The 13,223-nt window shown below is 54.9% G+C and overlaps 1 protein-coding gene across 1 annotated transcript in view; it reads left to right on the top strand.

Moving 5' to 3' along the window:
* Nucleotides 1-13,223, top strand: part of CCDC180 (coiled-coil domain containing 180) — a 618,906-nt gene that overhangs the window by 533,230 nt on the left and 72,453 nt on the right. The gene's annotated exons all lie outside the window — the stretch shown is intronic.

Consider the following 13,223-nt stretch of genomic DNA (forward strand, 5'->3'; position numbering starts at 1 on the left):
AGAGAGAGAGAGAGAGAGAGAGAGAGAGAGAGAGAGAGAGAGAGAGAGAGAGAGAGAGAGAGAGAGAGAGAGAGAGACAGAGAGAGTAAGAGAGAGAGAGAGTAAGAGAGAGAGAGAGAGAGAGAGAGAGAGAGAGAGAGAGTAAGAGAGAGAGAGAGAGAGAGAGAGAGAGAGAGAGAGTAAGAGAGAGAGAGAGAGAGAGAGAGAGAGAGAGAGAGAGAGAGAGAGAGAGAGAGAGTATGAATGAATCAATGGTCAGTGTCTGGTATCCCACAGTTCAACACTTTGCAGCCTCTGGTTTTGCCTGCTGCAAAGATCTGAATTGCAGGTTTGAGTGGCAGTAACAATGGCAGCTGTTTCTCCAGCTTTGATAGATTTCATAGATTCACAGCTTAAGTAATTCTCTGTCGTCAGGCTGAGAATCCTGGTTAGTCAGTGTTTGCACAGAAGTGTGTGTGTATACACACTTAAAAACACTGAAGAAGGTATGGACTTTATTTAATCTAGCCATCGTTTTTTAGAACTAAAACGCAGAACTGTACTGTCTCCTTGATCTTCAAATGCTAAGATATTGTACCTATCATCTTGTGTTACCCCAAAATGAATGGGGTCACCCTCGATAGATCTTCTAAGCCTCAAATGGTGATGCTTCCTGTTCTCTTTTCCATAGAAGTGGCAGGTGTCTGCAACCTCAGCCTCACTGGGTTTCATCGAATTTCCCCCACACCCTTGATCTCAGAATGCACAGACAATATATCTTATTTCTCTAAGTGATTTTTAATTATACATTATATGTCTATATCCCATATGCATCTCATAGAAACTTCTTACCAAAGATTTCGTACCTTTGGAATATCCCCAGGCACCAGATTTAATCCAGAGAATTCTTTAGTCCTGAAAGGATTCAATGATAGTCGCACCAAAGCGCGATCGACGACACTATTGGCACCAGCTGAACAATTTCCCCACCAATGCAAAATAAAGCTATTCTACTGGGCTACCTTACAGACCGTGCTTGCCCTCCCACCAGCCAACCCTGTCCTTTCAAGGCTACAGACGTGGCATCCATACAAACTGCTCCAACCAGCAAGGGTCGCAATCCTCACCGTCTTCCTCCACTGTTGCAGCGGCGGCCATACTGCTTTATTGTGCCCTCTCGGGCTCATGGCCTGGCCAGTAGGAAGCGTGATACGGCATTTCCTCCCCGGCTAGAGATCCATGACATCGGTCAGGTGGGTTTTACAAATTGTTCAAAGGGGCTGTGCCCTTCCCTTCATCTCCTCCCTACCACACCTTCCTCCCACACTGAAGCCACTTTTAGAGAATCGCTCTGCAATCCCGATACAGGAGGCCAACCTTCTGTAGTTCAGGGGGCCCACAGAGTGGGTTCTGGTCTCAGTGAAGGGAGATGAATGCTACTAGCACAGGTTCCTCAGTCCAAAGGACAGAGGCCTAGGCCTGGTCTTGGGCTCCTTCCACCCTTCTGCGGAAGGACAGGTTCGAAATGCTCAGAAACTGTTGAATCTGTGCGCGGGAAGCTGGGTGGCATTGTTGGCCTTGCGTGACTCATATTTCCATGTATCCTGTATTCACGGCCATAAACGCTACCTGCAGTTCAAGGTAGAGCAGGAACACTTTCAATGCATCCTCTCCCCTTCGGCCTCACCTCAGGCTCTCAATGTTCCCTGAGAGTGAAGGGGGTGGTCGCTGCCTCCTTTGGAGGTCAGGAGTATGCTTGTTCCTGTCCCTTGATGACTGGCTGCAAAGGTGGGATCGCTGCAGTCAGTGGTAGACCCCCTCCGGATGACCTCTGAACGCCTGAAGCAAGTTTCACCAGCAATGAGCTGAAGGCACAGAGAATCCCATTCAATGGGACAGTTTTGGACAGGGCCACATTGGGACAGTTAGGAAATGATTCTGATGTTTTGAGATCAGTCTTGGGTTTTAATCAAGAGAGCTCTGAGGCCTCTTGTATCCTCTTTACCCCAAATGTCAGATGGCACACACGTGCCCCGCAGTGGCTCCTCAGGTTGCAGAGGGCCCAGCCTCAAGGCTGTCCCTCCGACTCTCTTCAGATTACAAAGGAGATTACAACCTGCTAAATTGGGAGGCAATCGGGGAGGCAGAGACCAGAGGTCTTTGGTGGATAGCCAGAACCCCGTATCATTCCTCTGGAGCTTCAGGTGATCTGTCTGACTCTAAGCTGTCCTGCCATTCATCAAAGAAAGGTTGGCGCAGGTTCTCTTGTGCAGGCAGCACGGCCTCCGTGGGGTTCTGTAACAAGCAGACGGAGTGAGGTTCTGGATGCTGTGCTAGGGGGGACTGTGCCTCTTGACGTGTCTAGCTCAGCAGTACATCTTCCTGGTCACCAGCTACCTAGCGACCCGTACAAACTGAGTAAGGGTCATCTGGGGGGCTACGAGTGGTGTCTCCATCCTGAGGGAGCGCAGGGTATCCTTAATCAATGGGATATGTCTTGGCCAAGTATATTCGCCACTGCCAAGATTGTGTCAACAATTCTGTGCTCTGGGGTTTCCTCCAAGGCACTCAATAGGAGACACACTCCAGAAAAGCCGCAGTGGAAAAGTATGTAGCAATGCACATCTTAATTTGGCTGACGGTGTCTTGCAGACACCGCCACCAAATAGCCCTCGAAAACCTGCGGATCAGCAGTGGACGGACCTGCTGTCCGCCGCTAGTCCCACTGAAATCCCACCACCATCCTAATCTGGCGGTGGGTGTTTTCAGTGACCACGGCTGTGAATCCGCATCCTCCGGGCCGGCGGTGGCTTCCGCCGGCCCGGAGGATGCTGATTCACCGCCATCCTAATGAGGCCCTTGGTCTTGACAGTTCTCTTGTGCACAACCTTCAAGCGTATGCATGGCTATTCCTTGAGGCTCTTAACAGTAAAATCTGTCTTCTGCATTGCAATTACTTCTGTAAGAATATTAGGTGTTTCAGTACAACCTTTTTACACCACCTTTTTTTCCAGGCAGCTTTGTATGGAGGACCCAGGCTGTCTTCCTACCAAAGGTCGTGCCTCCCTTTCATATGGGCCAGTCAATCACTCTGCCTGTGTTTTCTTCCTCCTCACCTCTCAAAAGAGGAAGAAGAACTCTATTGTCTTGACCTTAAGAGAGTGCTCAGCTTTTACATCAACCACACAAAGGTCACTTGTGTGGATGACCAGCTCTTTGTCGTGGGGCAAAGAAAGACAAAAGCTGTGTGTTAGACGGGGACCTGGAGGGTCGGCCGAGGACAGGGGGAGAGGCCTCCAGTGAGGGTCGTCTCCAGCGATCGTACAGACAAGTAACTTCCCCCCCACAGATGGACACCACACAAGGATGAGGTCAACACTCTTTATATACGATTCTTAAAGCAGAGGTATCAACGGTACAGTGAGGTCGGGACACGAAGGTCCTCTCAATTCTAGTCTTTGAGGGGGAAAGGGTAGCGGGACAGTCTTGGTACCGGTCTGGTACGGGGTGGCAAGATGGATAGCTCACAATCCTCGAGCTCGGAGATCGGGAAGGTCGGGCCGCGGCAGCGCCGGCTGGCTAGGATGACAAGTCTCACTTGAGAAGGGCCGCGGCAGCGCCGGCAGGCAGGAGCGATGGTTCACAAGGATGGGCCGCGGCAGCGCCAGCAGGTCCCAACGATGGTTCACAAGGATGGGCCGCGGCAGCGCCAGCAGGTCCCGACGATGGTTCACAAGGATGGGCCGCGGCAGCGCCAGCAGGTCCCGACGATGGTTCACAAGGATGGGCCGCGGTAGCGCCAGCAGGTCCCGACGAAGGTGTAGGTTGCAGAGGGCCGCGGCAGCGCCAGCAGGCAGGATCGATGGTTCACAAGGATGGGCCGCGGCAGCGCCAGCAGGTCCCGTCGAAGGTGTAGGTTGCAGAGGGCCGCGGCAGCGCCAGCAGGCAGGATCGATGATTCACAAGGCAGGGCTGCGGCAGCGCCAGCAGTCCGTCAGGGAAGAGTTCTTCAAGGTGTCTCTCGACTCCAGGATACAACTGCCTTCCTGCTCTGGAGCTGCCCCAGTTATAGGTCTGGTCTCCTTTAATGTCCGGACCCTCGCACTTGGAGGTCGGGAGGTCCGGGATGAGGGAGTCCAGACACCCAGCAGGGGGGTGGAGCCAGCGCCCGGGGAGGCTGGGGGCGATCGGCACCTGGCGGGGGAGAGCCATCGACACTCCTTTCTCCCATTGACCTGCCAAGTGGTCTCTTCACCTCCTGGGTGGATGGTGGTGCCTCGATGTCGGGGCCTGGCCAGGCCCAGGGTTGGGGTCGAGCTGAGGCCACGCGGCCTCGTGGTGCAGTGTCCAAGATGGCGGCGGAGCCGGGGCATTGCTGCTGAAGGTGGCCCGGGCCGGCCGATGTCGGGATGTTCGGGAGCAGGCGTCCCGTTGGGGACGGGTTGCAGGTTGCTTCTGTGGGTTGTCGGGGTGGTTCTTCTGGTGACACTGGGAGAGCCGGTGTTCGGGTCTTCCTATGCGGGGAGGGAGCGGCCCGTGCACGAGGCCTGTCCAACATGCGTCCCCCCAGCTGAAGGCAGGGAGAGTCACCCATCTTCTTGGGTACTCTCCTCGCCGAGGCAGAAAAAGCGTGACAGGCCGTCTGCGTTGGCGTGGTCTTGGCCAGGGCGATTCTCCACAGTGAAGTCCATCCCTTGCAGGGAGATGGACCATCGCAGCAGTTTTGGGTTCTCCCCCCGCATCTGCATCAGCCATTGCAGGGGTCTATGGTCTGTTTGTACCCTGAAATGGGTACCGAAGAGGTAGGGCCGGAACTTTTTGAGGGCCCATACTACTGCGAAGGCCTCCCGCTCGATGGTGCTCCAGCGCTGCTCTCGGGCCAGCAGGCGTCGGCTGATGAAGGCCACTGGCTGGTAGACTCCCTCAGCGTTGAGTTGCGAGAGTACTACCCCAACGCCATGATCGGAGGCGTCCGTCTGGACGATGAATTCCCGGCTGTAGTCGGGGGCCTGGAGCACGGGGGCGGTGCACATGGCGGCCTTCAACTTCTCGAAGGCCGCTTGACAGTCCGGAGTCCAGTTGACGGTTTTGGGGTTTTTCTTGGAGGTGAGTTCTGTGAGGGGCCCCACAATGCTACCATAGTCCTTTACAAACCGCCGGTAGTATCCGGTGAGCCCTAGGAAGGCTCGGACCTCGGTTTGGGTGACAGGAGGTTGCCAGGACTGGATGGCAGCGATCTTGAGCTGAAGGGGGGCCACCAGGCCGCTCCCCACTTGGTGTCCGAGATAGGTCACGGACCCCTGGCCGATCTGACATTTGCTGGCTTTGATGGTGAGGCCAGCCCGCTGGAAGGCGTGCAGGACTTCTCTGAGGTGGTGAAGGTGGTCGGCCCAGTGACGACTGTACACAGCGATATCGTCCAGGTAGGCGGCGCTGAATTCTTCGAGGCCCGCCAATACCTTGTTCACGAGTCGTTGGAAAGTAGCTGGGGCGTTTTTCATGCCGAATGGCATCATGTTGAAGTGGTAGTGGCCATCCGGGGTGGAGAATGCGGATCGCTCTTGGGCTCTGGGGGTGAGGCCGATCTGCCAGTAGCCCGCTGTTAGGTCGAAGATGCTCAGGTAGCGGCCGGCCCCCATGCGGTCAATCAGCTCATCCGCCCGGGGGATGGGGTGAGCCTCGGTTCGGGTAACAGCGTTCAGGCCCCGATAGTCTACACAGAACCTGAGCTCGGGGGCGACGCCCGTGGCGGCAGTCTTGGGGACCAGTACGACTGGGCTGGCCCAGGGGCTGTCGGAGGGCTCGATCACTCCTAGCGCCAGCATTTTGGAGACTTCGTCCTGGATGCAGGTGCGCACTCTATTTGGCACTCGGTACGCCCTGTGTCGAATAGGCGGACTATCCCCAGTGTCCTAGTCATGAAGGCACCAGGGGGTGACCCCTGGGGTGAGGGAGAACAGATCCGAAAATTGCAGCAGGAGAGCCCGGCAGTCTTGGTGTTGTTCCGGGGACAAGGCCTCGGAGAGTCTGACCCCGTCCACGGAGCCATCTTTTTCACGGGTCCTCAGTAGGTCCGGGAGGGGCTCGGAGTCTTCTTCTGTCCCACTATCCGTTGCCATTAGTAGGCTGAGCTCCGAGCGTACGAAGTGGGGTTTGAGTCTGTTTGCGTGGAGGACTCGGAGCGGGTTCCGGGGGGACTCCATGTCTATTAGGTAGGTGACAGGACCCTTGCGCTCTATCACTTTGAAGGGTCCTGTCCACTTGTCTTGCAGGGCACAAGGTTCGACTGGAGACATCACCCATACTTGCTGGCCTGGTTCGAACTCGATGGAGGAGGCATGTTGATCGTACCATTTCTTCATGTCCTCCTGACTGGCCTCAAGGTTGGCTTTGGCGAGTTCCCTGAATCGCCGTGTCTGGTTGCGGAGGGTCAGGAGATACTTGTACACGTCCGGAGGGGTCTTCTGGGGGGCCATCTCCCATCCTTCCTTGACCAGGCTGAGGGGGCCCCGGACGGGGTGTCCGTACAGGAGCTCGAATGGGCTGAAGCCGAGGGATTTCTGGGGAACTTCTCGATAGGCGAAGAGGAGGCATGGGAGCAGCACGTCCCATTTGCGACGTAGGGGTTCTTCCAGGCCCATGATCATTCCCTTGAGGGTACGGTTAAACCGCTCGACCAGTCCGTTTCCTTGGGGGTGATAAGGGGTCGTGAAGCGGTAGGTGACCCCACACTGTTGCCAGAGAGACCTCATGTATTTTGAGATAAAGTTCGTGCCCCTGTCGCTGACGACCTCCCGGGGGAAGCCCTCTCGAGAGAAGATCCCCATCAGGGCTCGGCCTACCACGGGTGCTGTCACAGTTCGAAGAGGAATGGCCTCGGGGTACCGGGTGGCGTGGTCCACCAGGACTAGGATGAACCGGTGCCCCTGGGCTGTTCGGGGGTCTAGGGGCACACAATGTCTATTTCCACCCGTTCGAACGGGGTGGTGACGACGGGAAAGGGTTGCAAGGGTGCTTTAATCTTTCGGCCGCTCTTCCCGCTGGCCTGGCAGGTGGGGCAGGTCCGGCAGTGGTTGGAGACATCATTTCGCATTTTGGGCCAGTAAAAGTGTGTCACCAGGCGGTTGTAAGTTTTGTCTTGTCCCAAGTGTTCAGCAAGAGGGACATCGTGCGCTAAGTTCAAAAGGAAGTTTCGGAAGCGGAGGGGCACCACCAGCACCCGACTGGCCCCCAGCTCCGCAATTCTTGGCTCGCTGTAGAGCAGGTCATTGGCCCAATAAATCCAGTGTGCCCCCGCGGTGTCTCCCGCGCTCTGGGCGAGGGCTTGCTGCCTGAGTCCCTCGAGGGAGGGACAGGTCTTCTGTTCTTGTCGGAATTGTTCTTGGGTGGGACCACCTTCCTGTCGCCACTGAGCCAGTTCTGGAAGGTCCTGGAGTTGCACGGGCTCTTCTCTGTTTTGTTCTGGGAGATCGGTACTTAGGGCGTCTCCCTCTGGGACGATCGGGGGAGGAGGCTCTGGCCATTCGTGTTCTTCGGGACTGGAGATGGCGCGGGCGGCCATGGACCGGGTCGTTATGCAGGCCCATTCAGGGAGGCCCAACATCCCCAGGTGCTCTCTTCTTTCAACGGCTGCCCAGGGGGAACTTTCGAGGTCGTTCCCCAGGAGGCAGTCTACCGGGGCATCATCGCGGACAGTCACCTTCAGCATTCCGGACACTCCTCCCCACTCGAAGGGGACGCAGGCCATCCGACACAGGCTTTCTGAGTTGTCCGCTGATCGGACGGGGCAAAGGACGTTTGGCAGGATCTGCTCCGGGGTTACCAGATGACAGCGGACCGCCGTCACACTGGCCCCGGTGTCGCGTAGGGCTTCGGCCTTGCGCCCATTTATGTTTACCCACTGGCTGTACTTTCTCGTATTGGCGGGTAGGGGAGCCCGCGGAATCATGTCTCTCTCCCCTAGGCAGACCAGGGACATGGCGGCTGGTTCCCACTCGGGCTGTTCCTGTTCGTATTCTTCATAATCTTCTGGGGCTTGCTCTGCTCCCAGGGCGGCGGCAGCGACCTGGCGAGGTATAGGATTCTGGTTCTTTGGGCAATTAGGGTCGTTGGCAAAGTGGCCGGTTCGCTGGCACCGATGGCAAGTGACGTTGGCTCGGAACCCCGGACGCATCAGGGGGTTTCCCCTGCCGGCCGGGGGCGGGGTGTTGCTGGCGGGAGCCGCCGGGGCGGCGTCTCGGCCCCGTCCCTGGCCTCCTCCTCCTCGGGGGCGATGGGGACCTTGGTTGGTTCTGTTTGGCTCGCTGGGTCCATTTCGGGAAACTCGAGTGCTTTCCCATCGGTCAGCTTCGGCGGCGAGCTGCCGAGGTTCAGTCAGTTTACTGTCGAGGAGGTGCTGCCTGAGCTCGACGAAGCAATTGTTGGAGAGGTGCTCCCACACAATGAGGTTAAAGAGTTGTTCGTAGGTGGTTACCTGGCTGCCCTTGATCCACCCCTCGAATGCTCTGCTGAAAAAGTTCACGTACTCCACCCAAGTTGTACCCGGGATCCGTTTGCAGTCGCGGAACCGCTGGCGGTACATCTCGGGCGTGAGTCCGTATCGAGTGAGGAGGGCTGCCTTCATGTGGTCGTAGGACGTCATGTGATGGTCTGGCAGTTGCAGCAGGGCGCCGCGCCCTTCGTTGACGAACCTCCCCCATAACCCGGCTCCCCAGTCACTTCGGGAAATCCGGTGGGAGGTCATGGCTATCTCGTAGGCCTTGAACCATTGCTGGATATCGTCATTCCTATAATAATCTCGGACGACATCCTCGGGGATGTAGACTTTAGGGTCTGCAGGGCCAGGAGTGTTTGGGCGCTCGGGCACCCCGAGGTCTTTATTTTGTTTCCGCAGCTCTATTTCTGCTAGGTTGCGCTCATGTTCGTAGGCCAGTTTTTTCTCTTCTAACTCTCTCTGTTTTTGCTTTTCTTCCCACTCCTCTCTGAGCCGCAAGTGTTCCAATGTTATCTTTTGTTCCGCCAATTTCAGTTCTCCGTCCAACCGAAGTCGTGCCAACTCTAATTCATGGAGTCTGCTTTTCTCTCGTTCTCGGATCTCCTCCGGGGAGAGACCCGATCTCCTTCCTTCTGCCGGAGTGGTGCTTGTTTCTGGCGTCTCGATGTTTTGGTTTTGGGGTACGGTCGTACCCGTCTCCGCCCAAGATTCTAGGGCTTTTTTGAAGTCGTCTTTTGTGCTCAGTCCTGTGGTAGCAATGCCTAGTTCTATGCAGAACTTATTTAGTTCCCTGTGGTTATACTCTTCTAATTTCTCCATCTGGAATTTTTCCGTGGATCCGCTCTCTTTGGTTGTCATTGTGGTTGAGCCGTGGGGTGAGTCACTCTCTGTACGATTACGCGTTGGTTCGGATCGCGCCGCTGGCCACCAATGTTAGACGGGGACCTGGAGGGTCGGCCGAGGACAGGGGGAGAGGCCTCCAGTGAGGGCCGTCTCCAGCGATCGTACAGACAAGTAACTTCCCCCCCACAGATGGACACCACACAAGGATGAGGTCAACACTCTTTATATACGATTCTTAAAGCAGAGGTATCAACGGTACAGTGAGGTCGGGACACGAAGGTCCTCTCAATTCTAGTCTTTGAGGAGGAAAGGGTAACGGGACAGTCTTGGTACCGGTCTGGTACGGGGTGGCAAGATGGGTAGCTCACAATCCTCGAGCTCGGAGATCGGGAAGGTCGGGCAGCGGCAGCGCCGGCTGGCTAGGATGACAAGTCTCACTTGAGAAGGGCCACGGCAGCGCCGGCAGGCAGGAGCGATGGTTCACAAGGATGGGCCGCGGCAGCGCCAGCAGGTCCCGACGATGGTTCACAAGGATGGGCCGCGGCAGCGCCAGCAGGTCCCGACGATGGTTCACAAGGATGGGCCGCGGCAGCGCCAGCAGGTCCCGACGAAGGTGTAGGTTGCAGAGGTCCACGGCATCACCAGCAGGCAGGAACGATGGTTCACAAGGATGGGCCGCGGCAGCCCCAGCAGGTCCCGTTGAAGGTGTAGGTTGCAGAGGGCCGCGGCAGCGCCAGCAGGCAGGATCGATGATTCACAAGGCAGGGCTGCGGCAGCGCCAGCAGTCCGTCAGGGATGAGTTCTTCAAGGTGTCTCTCGACTCCAGGATACAACTGCCTTCCTGCTCTGGAGCTGCCCCAGTTATAGGTCTGGTCTCCTTTGATGTCCGGACCCTCGCACTTGGAGGTCGGGAGGTCCGGGATGAGGGAGTCCAGACACCCAGCAGGGGGGTGGAGCCAGCGCCCGGGGAGGCTGGGGGCGATCGGCACCTGGCGGGGGAGAGCCATCGACACTCCTTTCTCCCATTGACCTGCCAAGTGGTCTCTTCTCCTCCTGGGTGGATGGTGGTGCCTCGATGTCGGGGCCTGGCCAGGCCCAGGGTTGGGGTCGAGCTGAGGCCACGCGGCCTCGTGGTGCAGTGTCCAAGATGGCGGCGGAGCCGGGGCATTGCTGCTGAAGGTGGCCCGGGCCGGCCGATGTCGGGATGTTCGGGAGCAGGCGTCCCGTTGGGGACGGGTTGCAGGTTGCTTCTGTGGGTTGTCGGGGTGGTTCTTCTGGTGACACTGGGAGAGCCGGCGTTCGGGTCTTCCTATGCGGGGATGGAGCGGCCCGTGCACGAGGCCTGTCCAACACTGTGAAAAGAGGACCTTGTAATGATTTATAGTCCTCTGCATCACAGTCTGCTATGCACAGGCCGTGATGCAGCCGCAGAGGGGCTGTGGACTCATTCCACTATTCCCAAAGCTGCTACAAAGGCTTTGGCATGAGGGGTGCCTGATCTAGACTTTTGAAATGATGCAACAGGGATATCAGTGCAAATGTTCACAAAACATTGCTGCCAGGTCCTGCGGTGAGGTCAGTTCACCCCCTCGGTCCTGCAGAAATTGATGGTCTGAGTCCGTTCCTCAGATCCTCCAAACTGTGGAAGGTACTGCTATCTGTTCTAAAGGTGAAGAGTATCTGTTTGGAGGTATTCATCAGCTGGACAAGGTACTTACCTCCAGTAACGCTCTTTCTGGTGGATACTCTGTCTAACTGCAGATTCCTCACTGCCCTCCCGGCTCCATGTTCTGTGGAGTGGTCGTTTTATAAAATGTGACAAAGTTAGAATTCAGCACACTGTCTCATACAGTTTGTTCTAAGGCCATCGTCTGAGGGTGCGGAAGGAGAAAGATACAAGAAACTGACGTCAGTGTGCAACGTCAACGTCGTAAAGTTACTTCTGGGGCTGTGCCGAGTCATCACAGAGCCGCAGGACCTTTGTTGTAATATTTATCCAGATCCAGCCTGGAGGGCAGTCTAAAGGTGGGGATTCTGTGGTTATATAGAATTTCCACCACACACCAACCTGGTTGGTGTCATGCTTCATCATTGGGTTCCCAGCTGGGTGGCCGAATGCTACCCAGCTGTGCTACAACACCTGATTACATCGGAGCGTTTTTTTGTTTTTGTGTGATGGTGCTGGGGTGAAGAGAAATTACAAATACCTCTAGGAAATCACTTCTCAAAACTTTATTCCCAGTGGCCTAGGGTATATTAAAACAATGAGATGAGTAATGTGTCAGAGCTATAATTAGTGTCTGGATTATCTTTTGGTCAACACGTTTCAGCTCTCGAAAAAATAAAGAAGCTTTCTTCAGGCCCTCTCTATACTGTGTTGAAAAGTGATAAAGTGAGTGGTAACAAGTTAAACCACGTGTTATTGGTTTATTACACACTCACTGAGGTGTGCTTATCATGCTAGATTGACTAACTTTATGTCTGGGTCCATCAATGTTAAAATTCATAAATCACAGTATTTCCATGGCCGTTCGGTTCCAGGGAGGGGTGAACTCCTATTAGGTACTTTAGTCTTGTTGCTCGCCCATGTTTCAACCTATTCCCGTGTCCTCTGGAACTGGATGACTCCTCCGCTCTGGCTTGGAGGGCTACTACAGGAAAAACTCAAAGTGCTGCAAACGGGCAATGGAACGGGTGCGAAGGCCCAGAAGAACCAAGGGGCAGATTATCAAGCTGAATACCGCAGCTTTAGAGGCCCTTTTCGGCTGAAAAGCAGCGATTTTTTTAATGCACAATTATCAAGGACACGCTAACGCGTGTTTCCTTGAGTAAGCAGCCCTTTTAAATCCACTTTGCATGTCAGCGATGAATATCGCTAATGACATGCAAAGTAGGCGTTCCTTTCCATTTCTCCATGGAAATACGCGCTGACACGGCAGCGCAATATTAGCAAGCCTCGTGCAAACCCACAATGCAATAAAATAAACTGTGCTAACCGCGGTTATCGCGGGTTTGTAAAGCCTGGTTTGTAACTGACTTAGCCATACTTATTATGGCAGGTGGATTATACGGCTGAGGCCACGGGGCATATCATCAAGGAAACGCGATAAATATTTCATTTCCCGCTTTGCGCGATTCTGTTTCACGCCGCTATCGCAGGATTTAATCGCCTTGGAGATAGGCATTGATAATAACGCGATATCTCGGCGATTACATCCGGCGATACGGGGCGTTAAACAGAATCTCCCAAAGTGGGAAATGCGATATTTATCGCGTTTCCTTGATAATATGCCCCCAGGCTCTTTTATGTCATGAAAACGTCCAGAGAACAACTTGAAATGGTGAATAGATGAGATTTAGTGAAATCCAGCAACAGAGAGATGTTGTATTTGATGCACGACAGTACCAGAGCTTGAAGGAGGGTTTTTAGGTCCTGTGCGGGAATGATGAAATAGTGGGTCCCCACAGAAATCTTAGGGGACAGTAAACATAATTCACGAAGATTCCGATAGGATTCAGCAGCCCTTGGAGGGTGCCTTGAGTGAACCAAGAGACAATGCGTTATTTGATATGGATCCTCATTATCAGCCTTGAAACAAGATAAGAGTTAGGAGGTTCGTGCTCTAGGCTGAGATGCTCCGGGGTTGTTTGAGGTGAATGAGAGTAAAGCAGACGGATATGCCAAGGATCACACAGCTTGTCCAAGCGGTGAAGCAAGGCTTTTAGCCCAGGCTTCACGGTCACACAATCTGCAATTCAGTCATTGGATATATTTTCTCCTTTTCTCCTAAGATGTATCCAAAGAGAGCAAAGCTTTGTGCGGAGTTGTCTTTGAAGAGCTTTAAACTCAGCTTTAGACACACAAGCCCCGAAGGCTCATCCAGGCAACACAGACAAGATGAGACAT

This window comes from Lissotriton vulgaris, chromosome 5, assembly GCF_964263255.1.
Source record: "Lissotriton vulgaris chromosome 5, aLisVul1.2, whole genome shotgun sequence".
Taxonomy (NCBI): domain Eukaryota; kingdom Metazoa; phylum Chordata; class Amphibia; order Caudata; family Salamandridae; genus Lissotriton; species Lissotriton vulgaris.